Here is an 8,987-nt window from a genome sequence, read left to right on the forward strand (position 1 = left end):
ATATATATATATATATATATATATATATATATATATATATATATATATCATATATATATATGTGTATATAATATATAATATATATATATATATATATATATATATATATATATATATATATATATATATATATATATATATATACTTAATATAAATCATATAATATCTACCACTGCTAGTTCGAGCTGTGTAAATTCAGATCGGCGTCATTTGCAATACATATTTATTTCAGGACTTCTGCGGAATCCCTGATGCTGGAATGAGGTCCCCGGGTTCCAAGGAATCCTGGGTTGGAATCGCTGACGTATTAACCCTGTAAGTACTAATATTAGAAGATTATTGTCGGTTACTGGGCCAGGATGACAATGAAGAAAATTACTCGTTGAAACAAGTTTAAAATCAACAAGATTTTATACGGTTTAGAAACCATAAATATACCAAAAACCTACAAATCAAGAGGGAAGAACAATGAATAACAGAGAGAGAGAGAGAGAGAGAGAGAGAGAGAGAGAGAGAGAGAGAGAGAGAGAGAGATTTAAAGTCAGCTGCTGAGGCTAGAATAAAATGCTTAGAAAGGAATATTCAGCGAAGATACTGATATATGAATATATATATATATATATATATATATTATATAATTATATATATATTATATATATATATCTATATATACCAAGCTTTACAAATTCTGTACTGGAAACTCATGGAGCAGCGGAAAAACTCATTCAAATACCAATGCTTGCATGCAATTCCCTTACTCCCGAATTTTATGAAGACTCTTCCTTTCCAGTACGTCTTTTGGGAAGGATTTCCACAAGTTATTCAATTTTTAATAATGTTATGATATGCTGTTGATTATATCTGTGTTACTAAAATATTGCAATAAGACTTTTTCTTTGACAAACAGCAAGATATTGTCTTGCATCCACAAAGCTGAATCTGGCACTTAATTACTTTGTTTGTATGCCGATTTTACTTTGCATGGAACAGTGATTATTCAGCAATGGGACCAACGGCTTTACGTGACTTCCGAACCACGTTGAGAGTGAACTTCTATCACCAGAAATACGCATCTCTAACACCTCAATGGAATGCCCGAGAATCGAACTCACGGCCACTGAGGTGGCAGGTCAACACCATATACCGATCACGCCACTAAGGGGCTGGCACTTATTACAGATACAGGCCTAACTCTACAAGCTAGGAATTCCTAAACATCTTTCTATAAATGATATGTTTTAAATTAGCTACTAATAGCCTCGTATTATCTAAAAAAATCAGCAAGTTTTATTATTACAGATAATAAATAAACTGTATATTAAGTAAGTAACGGGACAATTCATGACCACTTGTGTGAATCCTTATTTTGACTTGAAGCTTCATTTCCTTTGCATTTAGCCGTAATTTCAGTAATACCATTAAAAACCTCCTAGGTGTAAAAATTACGCTGAGTTGAACTGGCGATGGCTGCAATTAAAGCAGTAATTACTACTTTCAGGCCCACGAATTCTATAATTATGTACCTACATCTCAGCTCTGGCGATCAGAAATTAACTTTATTCTCATTTATATGTAAAAGTGAAAGATGAAAGTTAACACCTTAAAGAAAATCTAGATAAAGATACTAAGTGAACCGAAGATGAGTTCTATAAAGAAAATGTAAGGTTAAAATTTTTGGGGGGTAAAATAATCTTTTGTAGTCCAACACATAACTAGTGCATAGTAGAATAGTATTAGTATTATAAAATTTAAGAAAATAGTGACGGGATAGTTTGCACTTTCTACAATTCCATTATTGAAAACTGAAATAAAAAAACACCAAACAAAAAGCCTGCAAGGGAGAGAATTTAATCATCATCAACATTTAAGCCCCTCTTAAAAACTGAGTTTACCAAAAATAAAAAATAAATTATATTGACGATCGATAGGCAGACGATTCAACGCATTATAGGAAAGGCTTCGAGGCGCTGTGCATGAGACAGGTAATTTATAATCAGCACTGACTATTTTCAAAATTCATAAAGTTTTTCATCTTCATCAGGAACCTGTAAACCATAACTCATGAAATAAACCAAGTTTACCACATTTAATAACTCGGACCTAAATTGAAAGTCAGTTGAAACAAAATGCATATTTGAGACAAGGAAACTAATCTTTCTCTTAGCCTTCCTGCAGAGAAACATTCTCATGAGTCAAAGTTTAAAAACTGAGTAATTGCGAGTATAATAGCTTGCAGAGGAGGCAAATGAAGGTAAATGAAAGGGTAAATTACATCTCCCTGATATTGCAGAGCTTCTAGTCCCTTGTTTATTCATTCCTTCCTTTTGATTCTTTCGCTTCAGGGGGGTTAGAGGAGCCAACTGATATTGTCTTGCATCACGAAAGTCTGTTTTTTATTTTATGAGGTCATTCTATTTCAGGCAGCTCTGAAATAGAATGACTCATTTTCCTTTTGGGGTTTCTTTCGTTAAGGGTTTAGAGCTATTACCTTTCTTATACCTCTATGAGTGTCTGCTATTACGTCACTGATTAACCAAATGTATAACTCTCAGCAATTATTCCTTAATACAGAGCAAAAATGTACGTAGCGTAAAGCTTCATTTTATTTTGAAAGTCATTCAGTTCTGACATGAATTTGCTTTTCAAGAATGTATTTCTCTAGAAATATGAGCTCTCTTTCAAGTTATATTTTTCCTTTCTACTCCCTTACTTAGTACCTGCTTCAGGAGGGCGCATTCGGTTTCGAAACACTCTCCCAGGTTAATGATGCGTAATCCGAGACAAATGAAACTAGAATACCATATACGTGAACTTATTCTTGGAGTAAACATCCTAGATGACAGGGAGCAAGAGATATCATTGCTTACGAAGTATATGATTATGAAAACTGATGAGCTTTTCATGAGAGTTAATTAAATATTAGAGTTATAGATCTCACTAATCCCTTCAAAATTGCATGCAACACTAATTAAATTAGAGTCAAAATGATAGTATGTCATATACCAAATGAAATAAATGAAATAGAAAATGACTGACATAATAAATAAAAAAGATTATAGGTCGTCAACGCAGTATTAATAAACATAAGTAAGGTCATAATTATTCATTAGGAAAGCAGTATACAATTCTTTTTTGCCCAATAATGCAATGAAAACATTATACATAATTAATGTGATGCCACAACTTCAACAGGACTTTAAGAAGGGAAATTTGATTACTTACCAGTTCTGTGCTTGTAAATACAGATATACATACATACTATATATATATATATTATATATATATATATATATATATATATATATATATATATATATATATATATATATATATATATATATATAATATATATATATATATCATATATATGTATATGTATATATATATATATATATATATATATATATATATAATAACATATATATACATATATATGTATATATACTATATATATATATATATATATATATATATATATATATATATATATATATATAATATATATATATATTCACTAGTACGACGTAAAAATATAAATTGTAGACAAAGATCCAACTCCACATTCGCTAATCTGAATAATTATTATCGTGTATTAAGCGATGGTTTATTCTAACGGGGTGACCATCGTTAAGTCAACATCAACGGCAGGATTTAGAAGACTATTAAAATTACCCACAATATTTTTTCCAACAGTGCCTTTGGATCTGTGTATAGTTAATTCAGTCAAATCCTGTATCCCCTGTATTATTTGGATTTGGCTGCTTTGAATTTCCATTCTATTTGATTCTATTCCGAAGTATGAGATGTAATATACTAAAGACTTATTAATTTAGTAACTTTTTTTTTTTTCAAAATGTTATGTGACAGATTTTAAACGAAACAGCCGCTTTGAAATAGCTATGAATGTTGCATCAAAAAGTTATATATAGAATGTTGTTAGCTAGCAACAAAATGGAAAAATTGTAAAGGGATACCCAAAATTACGGATAAGTAGTAAAAAGGAGAAAGCTACACCATTCATAAAATTATTTTGTTTTATAAATGATCTCATATAACTAGACTTAACAGATTTCTTTTATGAATGATCTCAGAGCTGTCACTGACGTGAATTTCACGATTTATCAATAAATTTCACTTATATTTTAAAATTGACTCGCTAAATGACAGGCTTCTCTACATAATTATAAAATATACTGAAGGAAAATATTTTTTTGCTCTTTGCCTTTAGAACTGATAACTCTGGTCTGACAATAGGTTCTATATTCTTGGAATGAATCAATATTTTCAAGTATCAAAATTAAGTATTATAGTAGATTCACATCAACCGTGCATTTGATGTCTAGGCCAGTATCTTACGACCCTCCTGCTTGGCTGTTGATAAGCCAATCAACAGAGCTGGAAACTCTCAGTTCCTCTCGAGAGTTCACATGGTAGGATCTATGTTCCACCTCTCCTGAGGGATACACCTTTCAAAAGTATCCCTCACGAGAGGTGAAACATACATCCTGCCAATATGAACTCTCGAGAGAGAAACTGAGAGTTTCCAGCTCTGTTGGCTTATTTAACAACCAATCAGGAGCGTTCGTAAGGGACTGCATGGCCTAGACATCAAATGCACGGTTGATGTGAATCACTATAGTGACATTATATCAGCCTCGTCTACTATATAAAAGCGTAACTACGAAGCGAAGCATTCCGGTTGAATTCCTTCGAGGGAAAATGCCGTTTCTGGGAAAACGTCCCTACCAACAGCCATTGAAACTCACACGAGCATCGCAGCGAGTATAACGACTGTGAAAGCCCCGAACTTTCCCCGGCATATAAATGTGAATTCACACGCGGTGCCTCTTGAGCCTGAACAACTCCCGTACATAACTTTTGAGAAATAGTCTCGGAAAAAGTGTACAACAACAGAGAATAACACTCGCTCACTTCTCTAGTGCCAGGTCAACAATAGAGTTGTGTGTGTGTGGGTTGTGGTGTGTGTGTGTGTGGGTGTGTGCTGTGTGTGTGTATGCTGTATGTGTGGGAAACCGTAGCGTTGGCCTTCGTTGAAGTCAAAGCACAAGACTGACTATAGGAAAAGCAAACACTGGACTGGAAGACATTGCGGAGAGAAAAAGAGCGATGGGATGCATCAAGTTTGCTGTAACGTAACGAATAAGGAATGTTTTTGTTTGCATGGTGTTTGTTTTTACGTTGCATGGAACCAGTGGTTATTCACCAACGGGACCAACGGCTTTACGTGACTTCCGAACCACGTCGAGAGTGAACTTCTATCACCAGAAATACACATCTCTGACCCCTCAATGGAATGCCCGAGAATCGAACTCGCTGCCACCGAGGTGGCAGGCCAAGACCATACTGATCACGACACTGGAGCGCCGGAATAAGGAATTGGAAATAGAATACTGAGTATAGGCCAAAGGCCAAATCACTCGGACCTATGGGGTCATTCAGAGCTGGAAAAGAAATTTTTAGAGCAGGTAGGTTTGAAAAGTGTTTAGCAGGAGGAAAACTTCGCAGTTGCACTATGAAGTAATTGTAAGGAGAAGGTGGATAATAAGATGGAAGTGAGAGAATGTAAATGGAGGTAGAATAAAGAGGAATGGAAGGGGTTGCACTAGGGACCGAAGGGACGCTGCAGTGAACTTTTTAAGTAATGCCTGCAGTGCGCCCCGTAAGGTGTGCTGACGACACTACCTTTCTACGAGGCGTGAGATGTGAGGAAATCTCTTTCCTATCGGCTTATTCTCTCCCTCGATTTTCAAATTATATCACAGATTGGACTTCCGTCGATTGCATTTTAGCAGACTTCAAGCCTAGCAGTGTAATAATAATAATAATAATAATAATAATAATAATAATAATAATAATAATAATAATAATAATAATAAATAGTAGATAGTAACCCTGGAAGTATGTCAAAAATTAAGTTAGATAGGATCACAAAAACGCCCACAAGCCGAAAAACACACTAAAAATAGAAGTAATATCTCATTTCGAGACTTCACACTGCAGCAGCAGCACAACAGACTTTGACATAAGCAGCTTCGTGAATAATAATGAACGCTGAACTAACTATAATGAGGACGAAAGCATCAAGAGACTTCGTAGACCAAGACAGATCACAACAAAGTGACAAGATCCGTTAGGGAATAACCATAAACAACGCTCCCCAGCCACAAAAAGGAGCTAAGCGCCTCAGTGGCGTGGTTGGTATAGTGTTGGCGTCCCACCTCGGTGGTTGCCAGTTCGATTCTCGGCCATTCCATTGAGGAGTAAGAGATGTGTATTTCTGGTGATAGAAGTTCACTCTCGACGTGGTTCGGAAGTCACGTAAAACCGTCACGTAAAACCGTTGGTCCTGTTGCTGAATAACCACTGGTTCCATGCAACGTAAAAAACACCAGACAAACAAAACAAAAGGAGCTAAACGCATATTTTAAAGACAGACTGCTTAAATTGTGAAGATTATCCTCATCTTTACATCCAGAATTCACTTTTAAAATCGGAGTTATATGATCGGAAGGTTACTTTTCCATAGCCTCCCTGAGGAGGTTGTGCAATTAAGAGCCTCAATGGTTTTAAGCGAAGATGCAATACATAAACAAATACTTATAGTAACATGAGTCTTCAAATGGAGAAACAAATCCAAAGTTATGCATATGTACATATGCTTAAAGATAAATCTGTACGGAAAGCTTGAGGGAAAGTGTTCGATTCCCGTTGAAAAGGTATAAATCTGAAGATAAAAAACATGAGAAATGTATTATCCCAGAAGGGAGCTAAACATTGATCCAAAATTTATTTGAAGAAGTGTAAATAAGCAGAAGAAGAAAGTGACTGACTGTGTGATAGATAGCACCGGAGAATTCAGCTGAGTTTGAGGGGATGTTCTGATCTGTAATCAAATTAAATTAATTGGCAAAAGAACTTGATTGAAAGCAAAACGTTATTGTTTCGCGGGTGATTTTCTAAACACGACAGGGAATTGGCCAATTTGATTCCTAAATGTGAATAAACTTGAGAACCGAAAGGCATTTAATAATTTTACCTTTTACCTGACTACGCCTTTTACTAAATAAAATACTTTTTCCTTTTATTCAACAGTGATGGATTTCAGAATTATTCTTACAATAAAAAAAATGATTACAAAAATATTACAAAAAATATATATGAAGTTTATGTGAAAACTTACTTTACAGGTAATATTCACCCTTGATTGCTTACATAACATCGTAAAAATAATATAAAAGACAAAGTACGCATGTCCTTCATACAGTGTCAACCATAAAAAATTGGAAAAAAATATATAAAACATTTAAGGTTCTTTCCATCACCAAAGAAATATATATACAAAAACTATACTTCATTGGACAAAAAATATTGCGGAAAATGTTTTATTATTAGCTTCAAAAGAGCATAGAAATTTTTTATTTGGCGCAGCTGCTAAATTCAAGGTCGGATATACCTATATAAATACCCTTCTCCCCAAATCGCACATTTTTTCACGTGAAAATAAATGTGCTTCGTCGTTTTGAGTTTGTATCGTGATAATACAGAATAAACCATTTGAGTATATAAAGTAGAGTTTAGCCAATTATCTCACAATATAAGTCAAGCGATAGTAGTGCAATTGTGATTATTTTATCCGTCTTGCTAACTTACAAATTCAACCCCTAACTGTAAATGCCAAATATTCGAACTTTTGTTTATCGTGAATGATACTAAATCTTCCGTTTTGGCACAGAGACGGACTCTCTTCTGTCCATATGAGATGAAGGCTACTCATTCACGTTCATTCTGCATTCTCCATATTCCTTGTATAAAGATTACTTTCAACTCGGCTCATTCTTGGTAGATTAACTTAATTCACTCTAATGTTTTTCAAGAAAAGGGAAAAGGTAGGTTGGTATTTTCCAAGCTAATATATATTCTCAATGCCCAGAAACTCAAGGAAATTAGGAAAGAGCCTCTTGAAATATATCAGCATACTATATTAAGAAGCCCCCTTCTAATATATCAGCATTCTATATTAAGAAGCAAGTGTAAAGACATAGGTAAATAATCACATCAATCAGTGTGTTAAAGACTACGTATAAAATCTCTCTGGGCAACTATTTACGATTCACGTAACACTTCAGTGTAAACTGAAAGCAACATTTCTTCTCAACTGGAAAAAACAAAACCCTATATAAAGGGATTCTCTGCTTATGTAAAGGAAGTGCAATTTACCTTATCAGTGATCCACTTATGGATAAAAAGCCGAATTTAACAACAGAGTGTTTCTTTTCATTTATTATACATTTCTTGGTTATTGTTCGCAAGAGTTTTATGCACAAATTTTATTCCACCTTCTTGGTAGCGTTGCTAAGCCAAGTCTTTTCTGTCTTTCATATTTGCCCGTTTTGCCATGAGGAACTTTTTCTTAATCCTTTTATTGATCTCGGACCTCTTTCTTCTTGATTAACGTGAAAGCCCTGGTCAAACCTTGTACTCCTGAAGTTGTTACAAGAATTGTTATTTGACACTTGGTCGTTGTAACTCACACGCAACATATCCTAAGACTCGCGCTTAACTTTACCACTCCTAATTTCATTTGATGGTACTCAAGCATGTGTTATTACTGAATGGATTCTTGCCTTCCACACATTTTGCATTCTTTTAAAACATATATTTTTTCTTGACATAAAGTGTTATAGTCAATGAAATGTGAAATTTTGAACATTAATTTGAACTCTCTTTACACATCTTTCGGTATCTTTGGAATCATTTTTTATCGTCATTTTTCTTGGGCGACGGGGGAGGGCATATCCCATTCCCTCTGTTTGTTTCTCCTAACTACACGAGTGAAGAAAACTTCGACCCGACAATTAGCTAACAACCATAAAGGGGAAAACCTTAATGAGAGTTCCTCCTTCAATTTGTTTTAACGAGAGAGAGAGAGAGAGAGAGAGAGAGAGAGAGAGAGAGAGAGAGAGAGA

Source organism: Macrobrachium nipponense, chromosome 31 (assembly GCF_015104395.2).
Source record: "Macrobrachium nipponense isolate FS-2020 chromosome 31, ASM1510439v2, whole genome shotgun sequence".
Lineage (NCBI taxonomy): Eukaryota > Metazoa > Arthropoda > Malacostraca > Decapoda > Palaemonidae > Macrobrachium > Macrobrachium nipponense.